At 39.8% G+C, this 24,474-nt stretch overlaps 1 long non-coding RNA gene and 1 pseudogene across 1 annotated transcript; one reads left to right on the forward strand and one right to left on the reverse strand.

Annotated features, from left to right (window-relative positions):
- Positions 1 to 24,474, reverse strand: part of LOC138153746 (heat shock cognate 71 kDa protein pseudogene) — a 572,612-nt pseudogene that overhangs the window by 488,698 nt on the left and 59,440 nt on the right.
- Positions 1,985 to 19,370, forward strand: LOC138153755 (uncharacterized). The gene is made up of 2 exons (XR_011166445.1): positions 1,985 to 2,187; positions 18,485 to 19,370. It is a non-coding gene; the product is annotated as an uncharacterized lncRNA (long non-coding RNA).

The raw sequence follows: 24,474 nt of genomic DNA on the forward strand, positions 1-24,474 counted from the left end.
ACTAGAAAGGGAAATGGCAAACCACTACAGTATCTTTGCTAAGATAGCCCCAGATGGGGTCACGGAAAGTCAGACTGAAAATGATTAAACAATAACTGTGCTGAGTGAGACACCAGGTGATCCGGGGCAGATCTGTTGTTAATCAGACAAATACAGCACACAAGAAGAAAGCAGGAATTTTTCTGTTATGAGGCATTTGTTGGGGAAGGGGTCCCTGGAAATAGTTTTGGTGTACAAGAAACAGAGAATAATGTGAGAAGAGCAAAGAAAATTTTTAACTTCAGAAAGGGACTTCGGTAGGAAGGAGTGGAGAGGTGTCATTTGTTACAGGGATAAAGGGGCCAAGGGGAGAGTGCAATCTGGTCCAGGAGCAATGGAGGAGGTGAGTTAGGTTAGAGGTGGCATAAGCTGTCTGGGTAGGTAAATAATTTGGGGAGGAGTGGCTGTAACATTATAGCATTGCAGATCAGAATGCTGACATACTGTCCAGGGTTGATTAGCTTGTATTCATGGGGATATGAAAAGCACTTGATACTTTCTAGTTCCTCTGATCTGCCAAGAAGCCTGTGGTGGAGAGATAATGTGGATACTATCATTCTCATTTTACATGTGACGAAGTGCCTCTTTAGGGTTAGCTAAGCTGAAGGTCAGAAGGGGGAGAAAAGAGATAAACACAGTATAAAGGGAAAGCCCTTTCAGATAGAAGGGAATCATTCCATACCTCAGAATATCCTGAGGCTTGAATAGCATAACTATATATGAAAAAGCTGTGGGAGAAGAAGGGGGGGCAATGAACTTTCTGCTCATTCCCAGTCCCTCAGCACAAGACCCCAACAGGAATCTGGGAACTGTAATTAGATGAACACCATAAGTAAAGGTAGAACCTCTCTTGGGACTGTGCTTAGAATCAGAAAATTTGTCAAAACCAAGAGACTGAACCTTCTCCCATAGATCACCTGGAGGGAACAAAGTTCAGGGGCAAAGGTCTGAGGCAGTTAAAGAGGAGAGGGTTTTTCCAGTTCTAGACTGTGTTCGTGTACTTGCTGATAGTTTACAGCAGCTGATAGTATGTTCCTGCCGAAAAGAGCACTGTAACACCCCTGAAGAGCGCGCGAGAATGCTCAGCCAATGTGGAGGCTAAAGGTGGTGATGCTGGGAGATGCCCATTGAAAAGAAAACCCAAAGACTACAGCTTGTAGACCCATCCAGCAGAGGAACACAGACACATGATGTAGTAGTGAGGGGGACTTTAGCTGATTATATGCTACTGAAGTCTTTGAGGGCAGGGACTGTTGCTTTTCTTTGTCCTTAGCACACTGAATAGCACACAGTAAATGCTTAATAAATGCTTTTTGATAGACAGATCCATTTGAGCTCTCTCCTTGACCAAAAAAGAAACCATAGCAGGTAATAACTTTTTGACTTGTTTTCATGATAATTTCATCTATCAAAAGGTGGAAGAACCAGTCAGCAGCGTTTTGGATCTACCTTACTGACAGGAAGGAAGTGGTTGCTTAAATGGAAATGATGGGAAGCAGAGAGGGGATTGGCTACTCTATCTTAGAGTTTGTGTTAGAGAAGGATAAGAAATTTGGGCTTCATCTGACATGAACTCTTGACTGGGGAAGAAGCAGATTTCAATAAATTTCACTTGTTGGGTATGTCATACTGATGATTTCTTTCACATAAGGGTTAGACCACAGGGCCACTGAAGTAATTTGCAACACTCAGATTTGCTTTATCTGTGACCTCCAAATGGATGGTTTTTCCATGACAGGGCACTGCTTTTCCTATTACTTTTTAATATCTTTTACTTCTGGGTTATCCACTGGAAAGCCTTAGGTACCTCAATGTCCAAAACTGGGACAAGAAATGCACTAGATTTCATCAATTCTCCTACAAGGGGCTGTTATTTCCAGTTAAGGCAGAGACTCCCAGATGAATCACTCAGGTAGGCAGCTACCCCAATGAGGCTTGCAAAAGAGGGAGGTTCTGGTCATGAGTGTGGCAAGACATTTTCAAAATTGCAGGTGGATTACATTTTTGTTTTGGAGATAATTGGGGTAGCAGAGTCTGGGGCTGTCCCTGTTTCCTCTGGGCAGGACTTCCCAGTCCTATAAAGGGGCTCACTCTGACTCTGCAGTCATCCACTGATCACCTGGTTCCTCATCTGTGTTGGAGCATCTGGTGAGTCTGAGAATCTTCAGGGCTAACCTTGGGGTTGGGATTTCTCTTGGAGGCTAATAGACAGAGAAGGCACTTTGGTGGGGTGGAGAGAGCCCTGGCTTGGCAATCAGAAGTCTTGGAGTCTGGGTTCTAGTCCCTGCTCTGTCTCTAACAAACTGTGGGACTTTAAGGATGTCCCTTAAACTCAGTGGGCATCAGTTTCATCCTCTCTAAAAGGTCATTATTAGCCTGTTGGTCTTCTTGAAGATCCTTTTCTGCATATATATTCTATGAAATACCCTAAAATGAATAATCACCGTAGTTGAGATGTCCTTGTGACTGCTTTTGATCTATTCTATTTGTCACTGAAATGAGTGATATTGATTAAAGAACCCTGGTCAGAAATGAGGAGACCCGACTGTAAGTTTTACATCTGTTTCTAACCAGCTATGTGGCCTTGACCAGGTCATTTTTATTCTGGGTCTCAATTTTTTCACTTATAAAATTAAATGTTGGTACAATATTATCACTAAGTGTCTTCTCTTTTTGGTCTACAAGATCCTTTTTAAATTTTTTTCTGAAAGATTTAATTTTTATTTGTCCCAAGATTCTTTTAAAACTTATATTCTATGGTATGTGTTATGGATACAGCATGTTGGAAAGGCATATATGGATTTAAAGTAAGATGACCTGAGTTTAAATCCTGACTGCCACTTTACTATTCCTATGATCTTTGACCAATTACCGGACCTCAGTTTCCTCACTAGTAAAAACATCAAATTATATTTCAGGATCTCTAGGATTAATTTTCACTCTGAATCTTGATCCTATGATAAAGTGAAGATCATGAGTTTATTTGTCTGATTAGGGGGAATTAGGGTGAGACTATTGAAGGGTAATGGTGATACCAATTGGCATTGGTGATTTTAATTGACTTTCTTGTGAATGGACTCATAGTCTAGGTCATGCAGGAAAACAATGAGGCTCAGGAGAAGTCTAGGAAGGACCTTGATCTAAAGGATGCTGTAAAATATGTTAGAGTTTTTCTTGCCCCATATTTGTGTAGAGGAGTCCAATGGTTGGAGCACAGGATCGCCGCCCCCCCCTCCGCCCCCTGTACCATTACAGTCACCCATCTTTGGGTAATATCTTGGGGAAGTATGGGATCCTTTTGTATTATCTCTGTACAGCTCATGGTACACCTCCTCCTCTACCCCTGCCCCACTACCCAGGCTTTAATCAGGGTCTTGGGGTTGTGGTCATGAAGATTATAGCAATCTGTATTTGTCAGGGGATTAGCTAGAATTACAGTGACTTCAGTCCTTTGTCCTCAAGCTTTTGGCAACACTCACGGACCATTTAGGAAACCATAGATCCATGGAGCGCTCATTCATTAGGCATTTTTATTTGGAACATTAGAAGTGACAGATCATTTGGTCCAGTTTTATAATTTTTCAAATGAGGACCCCAAAGCCCAAAGAAACTTTCTCCTTCTCCTTCTATTAAAGTTCCTTGTTTGTTATAATGAACCTGTTTATTTGCATGTCTTCTCCTCCTTTGGAACGTGAACTCCTTAAGGGCATGGACAATGAATTTATCTTTTTTTCTGTCCCCAGTAGTTATTAGCACAGTGCCTGGTAAATTGTAAGAGCTACTCAATACTTGTTAATTATTTGATTGACAGACTCATTTCTTCTAACTTTCAGAACAGTATTTCTTCTTCCTCTACACCACACATTCAACACTCTCATATTATAAATGGAGTAATAGGGCCAAAGATGTGGACAGAGTTACAAAGGAATTGCATAGTACATTGATGACACACGATGATATTGATGTGTGTGTATTTACATATGTGTGTATGTAGTATATATGAACATGTGTATATATGTATGTATGTGTGGGGTATATCCACATATACACAAGCACACACATATACACACGTATGTAAATATGTGTATATATATATATATATCCGCATACATATATGAATTGTGAGCTGTGGATTCCTAAAGTGTTTGGAAAATAAACCAAAAACAGAGAAAGAATTAGCTAGAGGGACCAGTGAGTAGACGAGCAGTTAAAATAGGAGGCAAAAGAACCCATTTGGAATCTGGACAATAGTTATAAAAATTCTTTAAGACTCCTGATTTCATTGGTCTGATCCTCTATTACCTGTCCATGACACAGGCTAGGTATTTATTGGTTGCTGTTTCCTCTAAAACTTATTACATCCTGAAAAAGCTGAACTTGACCTGGCAGGTGCTCCTCTGGTACAGAAATCGTCTTTTGCTTACCTGAATTAGAAGCCCTTCCAATGAGGGAGCAGAATCTGCTAGGCTTGTGCTCCTCAGTCTTAGGCTTTGAGACTACAGGTTACTTAGGAAATGGCAAACCACTAGAATATCTTTGCCAAGAAAACCCCAAATAATGTCATGAAGAGTTGGACATGCCTCAACAACAAGAACAAGATGTTGATGAAGGGTGTGAGTGAAGCTCACGTTTCTGTAAAGCTTTATATCAAATAGGAAGCTTTCCTCATATAACAGCAATATGAAGTATGTAGGTTAAACAGAGTGATATTATTATCCCTATTTTTGTTGTTTTTATTGTCCAGTCATTTTTTTTTCAGTCATGTCCAATCTTTGTGGCTCCACTTGGTGGGTTTTTTTTTTTTTTTGTAGAGGTACTGGAGTGGTTTGCCATTTCTTTCTCCAACTCATTTGACAGATGAGGAAACTGAGGCAAACAGGGTTAATTGACTTACCCAGGGTCACACATCTAGTAAGTGTCTGAAGCCAGATTTGAACTAAGAAAGATCAGTCTTTCTGATTCTAGGCCCAGTGCGCTATCTACTGTGCCACATAGCTGCCTCAGGGGAAAAAGCATATTGCTCAGTTGTGTCCAACTATACAGAGGTTTCTATTTTAGAAATGGTAAAGTCAAATCTCAAAGAAGTTTAAGTGACTTGCACAGGATAGTACAACTAGTGAATGTCAGACCTGAGATTAGAAGTCAAGTCTTCTAACCGCTAATCTCGTGGACATTTTACTAGCCTCAAAGCTAGCCCAAGAGAATTTCAAGGTTATGAACTAGTTGAGCGTGAGAGCTCAGATCTTCCTCCCCTTGGAAGTACTAGCCTGTAAATACGGTTGCCTGTTTCTTTCAGATATACAGAGATCCAGGAAAGATGTCCTACCAGAATCAGCAGCAGTGCAAACAGCCTTGCCAGCTACCTCCTAATTGGTCACAGCCTTGCCAGCCTAAGTGCCCAGAGCCATGTCCTCCTGTGTGCCCAGAGCCATGCCCTCCTGCATGCTCTGAGCCATGTCCTCCTGTGTGCCCAGAGCCATGCCCTCCTCCATGCCCTGAGCCATGTCCTCCTAGGTGCCCAGAACCATGCTATCCTAAGTGCCCTGAGCCATGCCCTCCTAAGTGCCCAGAACCATGCCCTCCTAAGCGCCCTGAGCCATGCCCTCCTCCATGCCCTGAGCCATGCCCTCCTAGGTGCCCTCAGCCATGTCCACCACAGCAATGCCAGCAGAAATGTCCCCCTTGCCCTCCACCTTGTCAGAAGTAGTACTTCTTGCCAGAGGGGAAGTGCCAGATTCTGGTAGTACCATGAAACAAGGAGCATGAGCATCCCTGTGGAAGCCTGAGCTCCTCTTTCCTCTCTCTGAACCTCCATGCCCCTCTGATCCTGCTTTGCCCTGGATGAGATCCCTGGGAGAAGAACCTTTGTTCCTGGAGCTACAATCATTTCAGAAACAAGACTTCTACTTCACTCCTCTTTCCCAGCCCCCTTTCCCCACCTCCTCTGATGAAAGACGGCAGAGAAAGGATCAACCCATTCAATACCAGGTTTCCTGGAACTTCAGGGAAAGTCGACCCTCAGGGACCAGATTCCCTGGCCTCCTGCCTCTGCATGAGCTCTCCTCTGTGCTGTAACCTGGGAGGGTGGTTTCCATCCCTGGGCCCTTGTAACTCTTCCCCAAGTCCCAAATAAAGCATATGTTTCATGGTGAGATCCGAATTGTTTTTTACTCCCTGCCCAGCCTTCAGTTTTTCAAATGGTGTCTTTCCAGATTCATGTTTCATGGTGAGGTCTTTGGCTAGGTTATCTACATCTATCTATCTATCTATCTATCTATCTATCTATCTATCTATCTATCTATCTATCTATCTATCTATCTATCTATCTATCTATCTATCTATATCATATGTCTATCCACACACATACATAGTCTCACTTTCTGACTTCCCAAGTTCTTTATATCTCTTATTATCTCATTTATGTTTGCTATCAACCCCATGAGGTAGGTGTCATTGAGATTGTTATCTTCATTTGTCTGATGAGAAAACCGAGACATTAGGAGGTGGTAAGACTTGTCCAAGGTCACAGAGTGGATAATTGATTGCTGTGGATGCAAATCCCTATCCTTTTCTTCTATGTTCTGTGGTCTATTTCTTTTTAAAGTAAATTTTATTTCATTTTTCAGTTTGACATTCTCTTCCTCCTATGCCACCCCCAACTGAGAAAGCAAGAAAAACAAAATCCCTGTTAAAAACAGGGACTTCTATAGGCAGCTAGGTGGTATAGGGGATAGAGTGCTGGGTCTGGAGTCAGGAATACATGAGTTCAAATTCAGTCTTAGATTCTCACTAGCTATGTGACCCTGGTCATGTCACTTAACCTCTATTTGCCTCAATTTCCTCAACTGTAAAATGGGGATAATAACAGCACCTACCTTGCAGAGTTGTGAAGATCCAATGAGATTGGTAAAGCACTTCACACAGAGTCAGGCATATAGTAGGTGCTATATAAATGCTTAATTACCTATTTCCTTCCCTTTCCTATAGTACACAAAGTGACCTTTTCCATTTATATGTATATATATATATGTAGTACGTTATATATAATTGAGATACATGTATGTATATACATATGTATATATACACATATAGAAAAAGGTGTGTGTATGAGTGTAGAGGGAGGTGTATATATACATTTATAATGTGTATATATGAGTGTATGTACATATATACATATGTGTGTACATATCTATAAAGAGAGACTGTGTGCATCTATGTGTGTGTATGTATATGTATTTGTATATACCCAAATACACACAGATGAATGTGTGTGTATGTATAAAGAGAATGGGGTGTATATATGTGTGTGAATGCTGTGCATATATAGAGTCATAAATATATGTATACATACATATATATTTATATATACATTTATATATGCTTCAGTCTGTACTCGGTGTCTATCACCTCTATATTAGGACGCCTCAGTTCTACTGGCTAAAAATGAATTGGAAAAAAAGAGCACTGTGTTTGTGGTCAGACGACCTAAGTTCAAATCTTCCCTTAACTATTTCTGGTTTTTGGGATCCTCGGGGAATAGCTTAGTCTCTTCGCTTTGGCTTCCTTGTCATTTAAATGATAGTACTGGCTTGACTGTACTTTAAACATATTTCAGCTCTAATATTTTCTTTTGAGTAAGATATACTCTTCCAAAACATGTTCTCTGTCTAAGTGTGGTGACTTGAGGTAAGTTCTTTGTAGATATGTGCTGAATCTATGGGTGTTATGGGAATGAGAATCTGAAGATCTTCCCTGCCCCTTGGCCCTTTGATAGGCTTAAGTGACTCTGAGAACCTTCTCTGATTTGAAAATATACTCTGCCCCCAATAGGCTGAATGTGCTCACCTGGAACCTGTAGAGGGAGGCTTGCTTTTCAGGAATGCCCACACCTTGTTACTTTGTGATTAGGCAGTGGGTCTGTGAGGGTTGTGATGGTCTCTGACCCAGGAGAGGGCTATATATACCCTGATGTGAGGTTTTTCTCTGGGGCTCACTTTGGGAAGAGTAGTGTGATTTGACCAGATGAGACTCTGGGCAGCCGTTGAGCCCCCTGGTTTTGAAAACCCAGATGTTGGTGCTTCCCTCTCTGGTAACTAACATATGTTACTATTACTAATGTAATGGTCAGACAGTGGGAAGCACTGTCTGCTGATCTGTCTCTGTTTGCTTGTAACTTCTGTTTGTATTCTCTGATGTTTGGTTGATTAAACTAAGATTGTTAACCCATTTTGAGTTGCTTTCCTTTAAAAAAGCAGATCTGAGAACCTATGCCAGCAGTCACCCTGGGTATGCTAGGGTGATTGCTGTTACAATGGGCAATGGCAAAAATTGGGTTCCAGGTAGAGACAGACATTTGGTTTGGAAAATGTTTAATTGTGGAAAATCTGAGATAAAATTTCAAGATTTATACATCTATACATTCATTTAACAAGCATTTAGTATGCTGTGTACTTATATTGGTTGTGGTTGTGTGTTTCAATCAGCTAGGTCTTCTTGTGTGGAATAAGAGACTATAAAATGTTTCCCCCTTTTCTAAGAAGTATTTGTTTTAACTTTGGGGTTTTCTTCCACTAATTCTTTTCTTTTTTCTGTCTATTCAAAACTTTTATTCTTGAATTTAAAATCTATCTACTCATTTAGGACTTCTTAGCCTCCTTATTTTCTTTATGTAAGTAAAGAGATCATTCTTCTAAACCAATTTTTATGATAATGCCTTGTACATTTTGTCCCATGGCCTTCTCCACCACCTTTTTTTCTGTTGTGTTTCATGCTTAGAAACAACCAAATCAGATAGAGTCAATAAGGACAGAAGCCTTTCTCCTAGGGCAGAAGTTTCCCTGTGTCTCAAATCATGTGGTCCAGTTCTACTCCTTGCCCTTTCCTTGATGATTAGCTTTCCCATTTGCCATGTAATATCCTCTCTAGAACAATGTTTTCTTCGCCCTTATGGATGCTAATTGCACGCAGGAGCTCAAATTTCCCTTTTCATGAAGCAGGATGTTATTCATGGAGGCACAACATTCTTTCAAAGGAAATATTCTATATGGAATGATTTCACACAAAATTCTGTTGCCAATGCAAAGTACTAAGGATAATCAAAGCATAAAGTTTTATGCCAGGAGTTGGATAAGTAAATCATATTTTATAAAACACATTAAAATAAAAACATTTTATTTTTACATATTTTATGTTTATTATAAACATATTCAACATAAGACATATTTAAATAATGAAACTCCCCATTGTTAGTGGAGTTGTAAACTGATCCAACCATTCTAAAGAGCAATTTGAGTACTGTGGAAACACAATCAGGATAACACAAGATCAAGCAGCTTCTACATTAAGGGATCGAAGGGCTTGGAATATGATATTCTGGAGGTCAAAGGAGCTAGAATTAAACTAAAAAGTCACCTACCCAGCAAAACTGAGTATAATGCTTCAGGAGAAAATATGGTCATTCAATGAAATAGAGGACTTTCAAGCATTCTTGATGAAAAAACCAGAGACGAACAGAAAATTTGACTTTCAAATACAAGAAGCAAGAGAAACATGAGAAGGTAAATAGGAAAAAGAAATCATAAGGAACTCAATAAAGTTGAACTATTTACATTCCTGCATGGAAAAACAATCATTTTAACTCATGAGACTTTTCTCTGCAAGAGGATAGTTGAAGAGAATATATATATATATATATATATATATATATGTATGTATATACACACATATACATACACACATACATATGTGTATGTATAGAAGGATATATGTGTGTATAAATACATATGTGAGTGTGTGTATATGTGTACATGTATACATAGACAGAAGGCACAGGATCAGTTGAATATGAAGCGATGATATAAAAAATAAAATTAAGAGGTGAGAGAGGAATATATTGGGAGAAGGAGAAAGGGAGAGATAGAATAGAGTAAATTATCTTTTATCAAAGAGGCAAGAGAAAACTGTTACAATGGAGGGGAAAAGCAGGAAGGTGAAAGGTTGGATTTGGCCTAAGGAGGGAATAACATACACACTCAATTGGGTATTTTACTCTACAGAAAAGTAGTGGGGAAGGGGATAAGAAGGGGGATGATAGAAGGGAGGGAAGATTGGGGAGGTTAGTTAGAAACAAACACTTTTGAAAAGGGACAGGGTCACAGTAGAAAATAGAATAAGTAGTGGTTAGGACAGGATGGAAAGCAATATAGTTAGTCTTTCACAATATAACGACCATGGAAACATTTTGCATAACTACACATGTATAATCTATATTGAATTACTTGTGTTCCAAGTAGGGGTGGGTGAGGAGGAAAGAAAGGAAAGAATCTGGTATTCAAAGTTTTAAAAGCAAATGTTTAAAAAAATGATTTTCACATGCGACTGGGAAATAAGATATACAGGCACTGGGGTATAGAAATCCATCTTGCCCTACTAGAAAGTTAGGGGGGATGTGGGAGGATATAAGAGAGAGCAGATTGGGGGAAGGGGTATTCAGTAGGCTTGCTATCTTGGGGTGGGGGTAGGGGAAAGACAGGGAGAAAACTTGTAACTCAAAATCTTGTGGAAATGAATGCTGCAAACTAAAAATAAATAAATATAAGAAAAATAAAGAAAATCGGTGGTATATATATGTATGTATACATATATGTATACACTGACTTACAAGTAAGTAAATAAGAAATACAAAGGAATTTCAAGGAGGAAGAAAATGCTAATAAGTGGGAGCATCAGGAAAGATGTGGTGTATGAGTTGGTACCTAAGCTATGCTTTTAAGGAAGCTAGGAATTCTCTGGGGAAGAAATGAGGAGGGAGTATAACCTAATAATTGGATATTACTTATTCAAAGATTCGAGAACTGGAGGCAGAAAATAGTATAATGGGCATGAGCAGCAGACTAGTATGGTTACAGTGGAGAATACAGATTGTAGAGTACTATGACATGAGATTGTGGAAGGCATTAAATGCCAGGATGTAGAATTTGTATTTTATCCTTGAAGCAAGAGTCTTTCATCTGTATTTCTGCTTGCCTCCCTCATTCTTTCCCCCCTCCTGCCCAACCAAGGTCACATGGGATTTATAGGAATAAAATTGACTAAAAATGCAGGATGTGAAAGCCACAAATTTTTCTTTTTCTGCTCCTTAAGCCTGATGCTTCTGGGTCTGTGGCAATTAATCCTGGCAATTATTGACGTCGCCTACAGATCAGCAATCCGTAGCAGATGTGATGAAAATGATGGAACCCGAGAGACCCATTTCACAAGGTGAAACATACATTTGGGTGACTTAGTGTCCCCACCCTGCCCAAAATCTTCTGTTGAAAAATGGAAACATTGAAAGCTCTGCATGACTGCTGGCTCTTCAGGTTTTCAATCTATCATGCTATACTTATTATCTGTCTTGGCATCATCCCAACTGGCAAAACCACCTTTCAGGTAAAGCTTCCAGATCATCTGGATAGAATTAAGGAAATTTTTGTCATACGGTTATATTGAATGGTCTCCAACCTAAAGGATTTAATGAGTTATCCTTGGACATAGAGAGCTTTAGTGGACATTGAAATGAAGGAAATAGTAGACAAAGGGGTGATAACCCCCAATAAACAGAGAACCTCCATACTCATAGAGAACTTAGGGAGTCTAAATGAAGATAGTACCCTCACATATAAGATTAATTTGTGGGGATCAAAACCATTAAATACACCATGTTTGTCTTAATGCTACAACAATGAAACAGTACTATATTAGGAAGACCACTAGATTTGGAAGGAGAAGACCTCTATGCAAATCCTCATCCTATCACTTAATTGTGTCTATATGGTGGCAAAACCTGTCATTTTTCTTGTCTTTGATTATTTCCTCTGTAAAATGAAGAAGTGGGACTAGATGACCTATCCAATCCATTCTAGCTCTCTATCTATGACTCTTTGTTCATGGAATCACAAGTTTTTTAGACTTGAAAGAGACCTTCAACACCAAAGATGTAAACCCAAAATATGGAATCCCTACTACAAAACACTTGATCATTCTGTTTCTTCATGAATAAGTCCAGTTAAAGAGAGCCCACAGCATTCTACGTTAGCCCATTTCACTATTAGGGATAGTTCTAATTGTTAAGAAGCATTCCTTGACACCTTACTTAAATTTACCTCTTTGCCCCTTCCACACATTCCTTTTCTTTTTGCCCTCCTGGAATAAACAGAATAAATGTGATTCCTTGAGACCAGCCAATACACTCTTGAAGACAGCTGCCACAAACCTTAGAGACTCCTCTTCTCCAAGATAAACATCCCCAACAGCTTTCCTTGATGTTCCTATGTCATGGTTTTGATATCCTATACCACTATAATGGATTTCCTCTGGATAGTATCTTTATTATCAATGTCATTCTATCAATGTCAGGTTGTCCAACCAGAGAGGCCAGAACTACCTCACTTACCAGAGGGAGGCAACAAACATCAAGGACATCTGGGAGAGACAAAGAAGAAAGCCTTTGGGAAATGCTGAGTTAAGAACCTATGGTTTTTTTTTCCATTTTTCAAATGCTTTATTAACTTCTGATTTACATCACTGATTTCCTTCAGATTTTGAGTTACAAATTTTCTCCCCATCTTCCCCCTACCCACCCCCCAAAATAGCAAACCACAGGATATCCCCTCCTCCAATCTGCTCTCTCCCATATCTTCTCCCATACCCCTTTTGACTTTTCCAGCAGGGCATGGTGGATCTCTATGCCCCAGTGACTGTATATCTCATTTCCCAATTACATGTAAAATAGTATATATATATATAATTTTAAACATTTGATTTTAAAACTTTGAATTCCAGATTCATTCCCTTACTCCCTTGTCACTTACCCTTACTGGGAAGATAAGCAGTTCAGTATAGGTTGTACATGTGTAGCTAATGCAAAACATTAACATAGAAGATATATTGTAAAAGACTGACTATATTTCCCTTCCTCCTATCCCACCTCCCACTTGTTCTGTTCTCTACTTTGATCCCATCCCTTTTCAAAAGTGAGTGCTTCCAACTTCCCTCCCCCCCAGCCTACCCTCCCTTCCATCATCCCCCTTCTCTTCTCCTTCCCCCATTACTCTCCTGGAGGGTGAAATACCCTATTTAGTGTGTATTTCATTCCCTCCCTGAGCCAAATTCAATGAGAATAAGGTTGACCCATTCCCTTTTGCCTTCCTATTCTTCCCCTCCATTGTAACCATTTTCCCTTGCCTCTTCTATATGAGATAGTTTACCCCTTTCTGTCTCTCCCTATCTCCTCTCATTATATTCCTCTCTCACCTCTTAATTTCTCCTTTTAAGTATCATCCCTACCTGTTAAATTGATCCTATGCCCTCTATCTATGTATACCTGTAAACATATATACACACATTCACATATGTATTAATACACCCATATACCCTCCAATATAGACATATATATTTCTATTCCCTTCAACTATTTTCATACTGAGAAAAGTTTCATCAGTTACAATTATCTTTTTTCCATGTAGGAATGTTAATAGTTCAACTTTGATAAGTCGCTCATGATTTCTTTTCCCTGTTTACCTTCTCAAGCTTCTCTTGCTTCTTGTATCTGAATGTCAAATTTTCTATTCAACTCTGGTTTTTTCATTAAGAATGCTTGAAAGTCTTCTATTCCACGGAATGACCATATTTTCCCTTGAAAGATGATACTCAGTTTTGCTGGGCAGGTGATTCTTGGTTTTAATCCCAGCTCCTCTGCCCTCCGGAATATCCTATTCCAGGCCCTTCAATCCCTCAGTGTAGAAGCTGCCAGATCTTGTGTTATCCTGATTGTTTCCACAATATTCAAATTGCTTCTTCTTGGCTGCTTGTGATATTGTCTCCTTAATCTGGGAAATCTGGAACCTGGCTATAATAGTCCTAGGTGTTTTACTTTTGGGATCTTTTTCAGGAGGTGATCGGTGGATTCTTTCAACCTCTATTTTGCCTTCTGGTTCTAAAATATCAGGGCAATTTTTCTTGATAATTTCTTGGAGGATGATTTCTAGGTTCTTTCTTTGATCATGGCTTTCAGGTAGTCCAATCATTTTAAAATTCTCTCTCCTGGATCTATTTTCCAGGTCAGTGGTTTTTCCCATGAGATATTTCACAGTGCCTTCTATTCTTTCATTTGTTTGGATCTGTTTAACATCATCTTGATTTCTCAAAAAGTCACTAGCTTCCCTTTGCCTCATTGGAGGAAATGATTCTCCTCATTGAGCTTTTGAGCTTCTTTTTCCATCTGGCAAATTCGGCTTTTTAAGGCATTCCTTTCCTCATTGCCTTTTTGAGCCTCTTTTGGCAATTAAGTTAGTCTGTTTTTTAAGGTGTGATTTTCCTCAGTCAGGCTGTTGACTCTCATTTTGTAATTTCCTTGCATCGTTCTCATATCTCTTCCCAATTTTTCCTCCAGTTCTCTTATCTGCTCTATGGCCTGTAACCAGCTCCTATTTTCCTTTGAAGCTTTTGGTGCAGGAGTTCTGACTTCACTTTCTTCCTCCTGTTCCATGCTTTGCTCCTTTTTGTCCCCAAAATAGGAGTGTAATGTTGGAATCTTCTGTCTGCTTTGTTTCCTTTGCCTGGTCATGTTGCCCCTCAGTCACTTGACTCCTGGGCTTTTTGCCACAGTAGGACTCTGCCACCAGACAGGGGAGCTTTCGTCCCAAACGCTGGGGTTTTCTCAGCTGCTGGAGGTATTAGTTGGGTGCCCTCTCTGAAGCCTCCACATGCTCTGGCAAGCTGGTCATGAATCCCAGGACCTCCACCCTAGACCGAAATCCAGATCCAAGCAGGTTAAAGCAAGAGAGATTACCCTTCAGACTCGTCTCTTGGTCCCACTACAGTCTGCAGGCCAGGAGCTGAAGCTGCCACGTGGAGCTGGCTGTGCCGGGTGTCTCAGCAGCTTTTCTCCCTGAGGCCAAAAGCCAACACACTCCCAACTACAACTACTGGTTCCAAAGTCCACACAGCACTGACCTCTCACTTTGTCCTTTGCATCTATGTGTTGATAAATCTGCAAACTGCCACAGCTGCTGGTGATCTGGAGTCCCTCGGGCTGGTGGCTGGTCAGGCTTGCCCTGGGGCTAAAACCTCCAGCTCACTGAGGCTTGGCTCCCAGATCATTGCCCTGGCCTATTCCTGCTGGCCTGCCAGGCTGTCCTCAGTGGGAGGTTAGCTTCTCTGTGTCATTTTGTGGGTTCTGTAGCTCCAAAGTTTGTTGAGTCCCCTTTTACATGGTTTGGGGAAGGTGGAAGCTGGAGCTTCCTGTTTCTACTCCACCATCTTGACTCCGCCCCCCAAGAACCTATATTCATGTGAAAGAACACAGGTATGTTCCTGAAGAGAGTTTATTCACACTCAACTTTTCTAAAGCCTACAGGTTGCAAAGGCTACAGACAGATACTGATTGAAGAGAAAGCTCATAGAATAATTATGATATTATTCTTCTCAAGTTGGGTATTGGCATTAAAAAAATGGCAGCTGGGCTTTCCTCAAAGCTCTTCCTTCAGGAACAATCCCATTTGGTCTAGTAAATGTCCCCAAACTCCCCATCTACAGAACAAGGTTAGGTAGGGAAGTGCATTGTCATTCAAATCATCCAGGGTCATTCTACTGGAGCCAGGTGTTTACCAAACTTCAGACCAAGAAAACCCTTCTATTTTTAGATGGTCCTCTCAGTGATTTTCCCTTATTTAGTGGAGAACCAAGGAGACATGACAAATAAGTGAGGGGAGACTTCAATTATCCTGATTGGTTCTTGGGTTCTCATCATCTTGTCCAAATCATATAGCTAATAATTTCCTGACTTTTAAATGATCATTTTATGTTTCAAAAAGGCAGAGATAACAAGCAGGGATATCTGAAATGAGATTCTCACTGACAGGGAGACCCTGGTTACTGAGGTGTATATGATAGGAAATATGGAAGGAAGTGATTGCTCCATTCTGGATTTTGTAAAGGAGAAGGATAGGAAATTTGGTCTTAGTATAATAGGAACCCTTGATTTTGGACAAGCTTATTTCAATAATTTCCATTTGATGAGTGTGTCATGGTAGAGATTCCTTTTGGATATGAGTTGGTCTAGATGGCTTCTGAAGTTCCTTACAATCAACACTCAAATTCTATTATTCTGTGACACCCAAACCAGTGCTCTTTCAATGTCAAGGCATAGCTTTTCTTATCAATCCTTATTATATTTTATTTCTAGTAAAAACTTCAAAAAATTACCTACTTCAAAACCCTAGGAAGTTCAATGACTCCACCTGGGAAGAATAGGTTAGATTGAATGAGTTCTGATAAAATGGACTTTGACTTTATCTCCAAGCAGGGACTTCTAGATGAAGTACCCACAGACAAGTAGCTGGCCCAGTGAGATTTGCAAAAGAAGGAAGCTATGATCATGAGGGTGAGTGTGGCAAGTCATTTTCAGAATTGCAGGTGCATTACACTTTGTTGAGAAGATAATTGGGATGGCAGAGTCTAGGGCTGTGCCTACTTCCTCTTAGCAGGACTCCCCAACCGTATAAAGGGGCTCTTGCTGAAACTATAGCCATCCATTGGCCAACTGGTTCCTCATCTGTGCTGGAGCATCTGGTGAGTCTGAAATTCTTCAGGGCTAATCTTGGATTGTCTTGGAATTTCTCTTCAGGCTGAGAGACAGAGGAGGCAGTTTGGTGGAATGGACAGAGTCCTAGCCCGGGAGTCAGAAGTACTGGGGTCTGGCTTCTAGTCCTTGTTCTGTCTCTAACTTGCTGTGGGACTAATTATGCCACTTCCACTCAGTTGGCATCAGTTTGCTCCTCAGTAACAGGTCACTCATGGCCTTTTGGTCATCTTCAAGGGCCCTTTTCTGCTTTTGCATTCTATGAAATACTATAAATAGAATATTTCATGTACCTGAGGGATCTTTGTGATCACTTTGAGTGTTCCCAATTTCTACTGAAATGAGAAATATTGATTAATGAGCTCTGGTGATAAATGAGGAGACCTGAATTTAAATCCTTCATCTATAGCTAAACAGACATGTGGACCTTGCTAAAGTCATTTCTTGGAGCCTCAATTTTTCAACTGTAAAATGCAGGATTTGAACTAAATGATCTCTAAAGTCTCTTCTCATTTTGACCTTAGAGATCATGTTGTGCAAACACTTCTTTTTCCTAAAACTTCAGGATTTGTTCTAAAAGTAAAATTCTATACTACGTGTTATAGCAGCAACTTGTATGGAAAGGCATTATCAGACTGAGAAAGAGAAGACTTGGATTCACATCCTGGCTCCATCACTTATCCTTACCTTTAAGTCTTCTGAAAATTTACTGGACTTTATTTCCCTTACCTGTATACAGTGGGAATTAGATTAGGTGATCTTTATGACTCTTTTTCTCTTTAAATCTTCCTCCTATGATCAAGTGAGGATCGTGTGTTTGGTGGTCTAGTTGGGAGGAATTGGGACTCAATTGTGAAGGATGTTGATGAAAGACTCTTTGTATTGACTTTCCTGCATGTGAGGTCTAATTCCACTTTGTACAGGAAAATAAAGAGGCTCAGGAAAAGCCTAGGAAATCTTGTCTGCCAGAGACCTGGGATACTGAGCTCCAGGGACAGCAGGAGAACCTCTCACATTTTCTTTCAACATGTCATGGCAAAGGTCCAGGCTTTAGTCAGGGTACAATGCTTGTGGTTATCATAGTGATGTGTATTTATTGGGAGATGATACAGAATTTCATTGACTTTGATCTTTATCCCTCAAACTTTTATTCATACACACTGACCATTTGTAAAACTATAGAACTATGGAGCATTCATTCTGCAATAACTTATTTATAATATTAGAGTGGACAGGGACCTTCCAGATCTTTGCAAGCAACTCTCTTTTTTTCAGATGAGGACGAGGAAGTCCAGAGAAACTTTCCATTTAAGATTAAATTCCATTGGCATTGCATATATCTAACATGATCCTGTTTTTTTTTTCATCTGTTGTCCTCAATAGAGCGTGAATTATTTGATATAGTGGATAGTGGTTTTCCCTTTCTTTCTGTCCCTGGAGCTTAACAAAGTGACCATTCCACAGTAAGTACTTCCTAAAAGACTTCAGCCCAGCCTACTGTTTCTTTCTCTATACTTCTTGCCCTGCACCCTCAATTGGTAGAGGTGCATGAAAGTGGCTGAAGTTGTTCAAGGGTCCCATAGCACTCTTGAGGTCATTGTTTCCATCACAGGTTTGAGATTTCTAAAGTTTTAAGAACCAGAAATGAAGATGAAGAGAATTAACTGGAAGGACAAATGAGTAGATATGTAGTAAATGTGTAAGTTAGGTGAACCTACTTGAATCAATGAAGTCATGATCTATTTCAATGTGAGAGTTTAGACTTTCTTATCCATTAAAGTATCTATTTGAAATTGACTGTGAATTCTGTCTTTTTTCTTTCAGATTTGCAGAGATCTGGGAAAGATGTCCTATCAGTACTATCTGCACTGCAAACAACCTTGCCAGCCTACTCCTAAGTGTCCACAAATGTGCCAATCTGCTTGTAGGGAGCCATGTCTTCCCCAATGCCCAGAGCCATGTCTTCCCCAGTGTCCAGAGTCATGTCTTTCCAAGTACCCAGAGCCATGTCTTCCCCAGTATCCAGAGCCATGTCTTCCCCAGTGCCCAAAGCCATGTCTTCCCCAGTATCCAGGGCCATGTCTTCCCCAGTGTCCCAAGCCATGTCTTCCCCAGTACCTAGAGCCATGTCTTCCCCAGTGCCAAGAACCATATTTTTCCAAATACTCAGAGCCATGCCCTCCTGAGTGCCCTGAGCCATGCCCACCGACACTGTGCCAGCAGAAATGTCCACCATACCCTCCACCTTGCTATTATCAGTGCCCAACCAAGAAGAAGTAACAGTGCCAGATGCTGGCAGAACCATGAAACAAGGAGCTTGATCATCTCTGTGAAGACCTGTGCTCTCTACCACTCTCTGAACTCCTACAATCCTCTGTCTTTGATGTGCCATTCATGGAATACCTGTGAAATGAGCCTTTCTTCCTGAAGCTACAATTATTTCAAAAACATTCTTCCCAACTTCCACCACCATCCCCACACCTCCAGGATGGGAGGCAGCAGAGAAAGATCCACTCTATTCCATGTCTGTTTCCTGAAACCTTGGAGAAAAGGCAACCCTGAAAGAGCAGACTCCCTGGTCCCCTGTGTCTACATCAGCTCTCCTTTGTACTATGTGTTGTAAGCTGCCTAGTAATTTCCATCCCTTGCATCCTTGTAACTTTCCTCCCACTGCTCCAAATAAAGCATATGTTTCATGGTGAGCCTCAAACTGTGATTTTTCTCCTATCTCTCCAACCCTTATGGCTAGCTTATTTATCAGGTAGTCTCAGCTCATTTCATATCAATGTTTTCCAACCATGTTTAATGATTAGCTATAAGTCCTGTATATGAATGGGAATCACAAGACCAGTTCCCTTTTGTCTAACATTTCTTGGCTTCCCAAGACCTTTATGTTTTTTATGATTTGATTTATTTTTGACAGTGACCCTGAGGTTAGCTAGCTAGGATTGGTATCTTGATTTGTCAGAAGAGAAAAGTGGGACATCATGAGGCTGTACAGCTTGTCTAAAGTTGTGCGACCTTCTTGTTCTTCCCATTTATATACATGTTTGATCATGTTTTAACATTTTTAAAAATCTGATTTACTTGACTATACATCATTTTATATGTCTTTACATGTTTCTCTTCCGCACGGTCTTTATTTCTTATAGCACAATATTATATTCACCTTCTAAAAATTATTTTAGTCATTCTCCAGAGGATTGGCACCTACCTTGTTTCCAGATATTTTTTCCCTGTTAGTTGTGCTCATATAGATATTTTGGTGTGTGTGTGTGTGACTAGTTTCCCACTTTTAGAAACCCAATATGTCATATCTGCCAGCACTTCATAGATCTGGATTTGCAATGCCAGTTCTAGTAGAGAAGTTGTTTTGCTTTCGAGCTCTATAAAAGGCTCCATGTCTATAATGCGCATAGGCTTTAATGAGAGGGGTAATGGGGTACCCACTCTGGAGTCTCATCTTGATACCTACTTGTCAATGTTTTCTCATCTTGTATAATTCTTTTTCAGAAGTAGATGAGACTTTTTTTCACCCTGATATATATGTGAAGAAAGGCATTGCTCCACACAGACTGAACTCTCAACTCTCCCTTGTTGAAAGAGACCCTTTTCACCTCCAGGAGACCTCGAGATGTCACCATTCTTTCTATCTACTGACCTGATCTACATGCAGTGAGGGAGAGAAATACCATTCAATCATCTCCCTTCTGCTTCTCCCTTTACCTGACCTGCCTAACAGTCTGAAAAGAATCGACCATGAGGTTGAACCGCTTGTGATGTTAATCTAAACACTTACCTAAACATTTTGGTCAAGGATTAATAAAATTTCACCCATTTATGGCCCACCCTCTCAATGATTCTTGACCTGATCTGTCAGCGTTCAAAAATCTGTTCTCTTCCTCACGCTGCCCATTTCTTCATTCTTATCGGCCTCAACCCAATACCTCCAATGTTCCACTCTAAAGCTACTTACACCTTCTACTCTGCTCTCTCGAATGCTTGCTCCAGAACTGTTTTCATCTTAATCTTTTCCTTTTCCATTCCTTCCATCACCTGGTTTGTTCTAAGACTTACTGCCTCCTAAAGACGAGATCTCTGAGAGTAATTGAACTCATTATCTCAAAATTCTATCCAAATCCCTACTCAAGGTGAGGTAGGTGGAATACTCTTTGTTCCCTATCTCCATTTCCCTGCTCCCCCTTGATCACACTCACTAATGATCTCTTTTCCTGTAAGGAGCCCTCAACCCATATTTGCCAGCCCATCACAGCATTAGTAGTTATTATCTACAGATACGCAAGACACTCTTCTTTGTTTCTCAATGAGGAAAAAAAAAACCCTTAACTCTGCCCTTTTTTCTTCTCCTCCCAAGCACCTGACCTCATATTAGATTATATGCACATTAATATTCCCTCCAATGTATTAACTGACCCAGTTTCTCACTTGTCATGAGTGGTTTGAGGCAAAAAAAAATAGGCATGAGAGGTGACAGTAAGACAGGAATCATCTCTGATCCATTTCCTTATACCCAATATAGTTCACTACTGAGCCTTGAACACAGAAGGCAATAAACATATATTTGTTGAATAAAAAAAATCAAGTGAATAAATAATTGTGAAAGGAGAGAACTTAATATATTCCAGGGCAAGGGAATAAAATTCTGCATGTGATTAATTGTGGGATAATTTTCCTCCTATTTCCTTTGCCTAAAAGATCATTTTTGTTTTCAAAATTCTTATTGATTCCTAAGGATTTTGAGAATCCTGGAGTGAGAAGAGACCTTGTTCATCTTTCTTATATATGTTTTATATTTGTGTTTTAAGTAAAAACAGAATTGTGTTGGAAAACATATCACTCTTAGTTATCTCTACTTGAGAAAAATATGGCTGGTTGGGTTTAGAAGCTAACTGTCATTCACCAGACAGAAGCTATGAACTTGTCTTTCCTAGTACTTAGGAGGAATTCCACAGAGTATCTGGAGTCTTAGTTTTTTTTTTTTTAAGCAATCGGAGTTAAGTAACTTGCTCAAGGTTACATGGCCAGTTATTTCTGGGTGTGGTGCTAAGTATCTGAGCCCAGATTTGATTCCCAGGTCATCCCGACACTGGAGCCGGTGCTCTTACTCGCTGAGCCACCTGGCTGCCCCTGGAGTCTTAGTTTTGTGACTCTATGCTTAAAGTGCCAGTCAATGCCAAAATTTGTTCATGGGAAGAGCACTGGCCTGCATCAAGAAATATCAGTTCTACTGGTTGAAAGAGAATTGGGGAAAAGAGAAAAAATGAAAAGAGAGAACTGGATTTGTGATCATAGAACCCAGGTGCAAATATTGACTTCACTATTTTCTTCCTATGGTTGTGACTTGGGGGAGAAAGGCCTCTTCTGATTTTGCTTTATTTACGTATAAAAAAGGAAAGGATGCCTTGCTTCATATTTACAATCTATCTCAACTCCAATATTCTCTTCATGTTTTAATTTTAAGCATGGTGTCTTTAGTTGGGTTCTTCCTAGAAAAATATTGAGTCTATGGATAATGGTAAACTTTAGGAACTAGGTAAGGATGGACATTTTGTTAGAAAATGATTAACAAATACTATGACCAGGGAGTTCTGGGGGGGAAATCTGTGGGAAAATTGAAGGAGTTGTATATGTAAACATTCATGAACTGAATAAGCATTTATTTTCCTATATATTTGTATTATGATCATGCTTCATTTATTTTTTTACCCAGAGAGGTTTTCTCTGGATAATGATTGACATTGATAAATTATGAAATGCTTTTCCTTTTTCTTTGCCCTTTTGTAACAGGTATTTAATTTATGCTTTTCACTAATTCGCTTCCTTTTTGACCCATTCTAAACTTTATTTCTGGTTTGGGATGTCTTTGGGTATGTTACTTCAAGCATGTGTAACAGAATGAGAGATGGGAGAAAGATAGTAAAGTCATGGAATAAATATTTTAATGGTCTGTGCCTTGGACAACTTAACCTTGGCAGGGGTATGGACTTTAGGGCTCAAAGAGTGACCTGGAGGAGACTGCCTTCTGAGAAAAGGCAACAACAAGAAGAAACTCCACTTCAGTGTACATTGGTGATGACATTATCATCCAGGCTGTGCTCCTTAATCCCAGGAACCAATCCCATAAACCAGAAGGGATGACTCTTGAGAAACATATGTGGAGGCATGCTATAAAACTGTGGTAATCTGTGTGCAGTGCCCACCTGGGTATATTTAAAATCCATGTTATAAGACAGTGTCACCAAACTCTAAATCTTTTCTTACTCCCACATTCTTAATATCCCACGCACTTATATCAAGGGTTCAGTACAAGAAAAATTATTTGCCAGGTATGAGAAATATAAAGACAAAAAAAAGTTTCCTTCTCTCAAGGAGTTTATATTTTACAAGCAGTTGAGTCTGTTGCTGAATCCTGATCATTCTGCTCTGCAAATTATCAATGGCTTTTGCTATTGAAAAATCCTCTGAACCAGATCACTAGAGACCCAGCTTGAGAGAAGCCAAGTCTCTTGACTAAGCATTCTTTGGGATCATGTACCCTTCCTGCCACTGCCCACGTACTTTTCCCTTCCCTGATTTGTCTTGCTCTAAGAACCAAAATGAAGTCAATGTTATTATGTTCTCTAGGAAGGTCATTCGAAAGATTATTCCTTTCTTTATCTTTGTGACCATACTTCTTTTTTTCTGATCAATACCTCTCTCAAATGTCTTATTTCCCTTGATAAAATGCAAATTATTTAAGGGGATAGAATGTCTTGATTTTATGTTGTTATCTTTAGGTTTTAGCATACAACTTGGCATTTAGTAAAAACTTAGTAAATCTTATTAATTTTTTCATCCATGGCTCCTGAATCAATCTCCTCCACTCCATTGCTAATGTAACCACCCTAATTCAAATCTGCATCACTTCTTTTCTGGATCATAGCAATACATTCTAAGGTAGAGACATGTGTGCAAGATTTCTGGTCCTGGGAGGAAGCATTCTGTGTCCCTTTAAGACCAAATGTGAGTAGCCTCTTTTCATTGGCTACTTAGCTGAAACAGAGAAGTCTTTGAACCTCCCAGATAGGAATAGTTTTGCTCTTTCTGGCAGTGCCCAGGGGAGGAAATTTCTGTTCACCCAAAGCTTATGAACCATGAAATCAATGAGATGTGTGGGAAAGACCACCCATTTTATGCGCTGTTGCCCTAAAAATCAGTTGTAAGGTTTTGATCTTGTTTTAATTGTTTCATTTCAGTCCTAGATGCATGTGTTGAAGTCCACAGACCTAGGATATCAAGTCATGACAACCTTACAGGGAGGATTTTAGGACAGATTGAGGCCTCTAGGCGGCCCTTGGGCTTAAAACTTGGTGGGACTAGGTTATACAGGATAGAGTTAAACTGGTTAACTCCTCTCTTTCCAATCACCAAAGACAGAGGTAGTCTAAGGGGGCCAGGAGATTATGCTTACTTCTTGATGTTAGGGGAAAAGGACTGTTTTTTTCTATAACTTTTAAATATATATAGATATATTCCATTTTAAAGGCTTATATAGCTCTTAAGTAGTTGAAATGGGATTGGGCATCAGGAAGACATTTAGTCCTATCACCCAATGCCACATCTTTCATGCAGAATCCTGAAGCAAGTGGCTTAAAAACATCTACTGGAACAATTTCAGTGAAAGAAAACTCAACATCACTCACCCTGCATTTTAGTGTCTTCCCTGTCTTGATTATTTTCAATTTATTTTGTGTATATATATATATGTATATATATATATATATATATATATATATATATATATATATATATAT

Source organism: Petaurus breviceps, unplaced genomic scaffold (genome assembly GCF_028583685.1).
Source record: "Petaurus breviceps papuanus isolate PSGF00001 unplaced genomic scaffold, PetGlider_PUasm1.0 91023, whole genome shotgun sequence".
NCBI classification, from domain to species: Eukaryota; Metazoa; Chordata; class Mammalia; order Diprotodontia; family Petauridae; genus Petaurus; species Petaurus breviceps.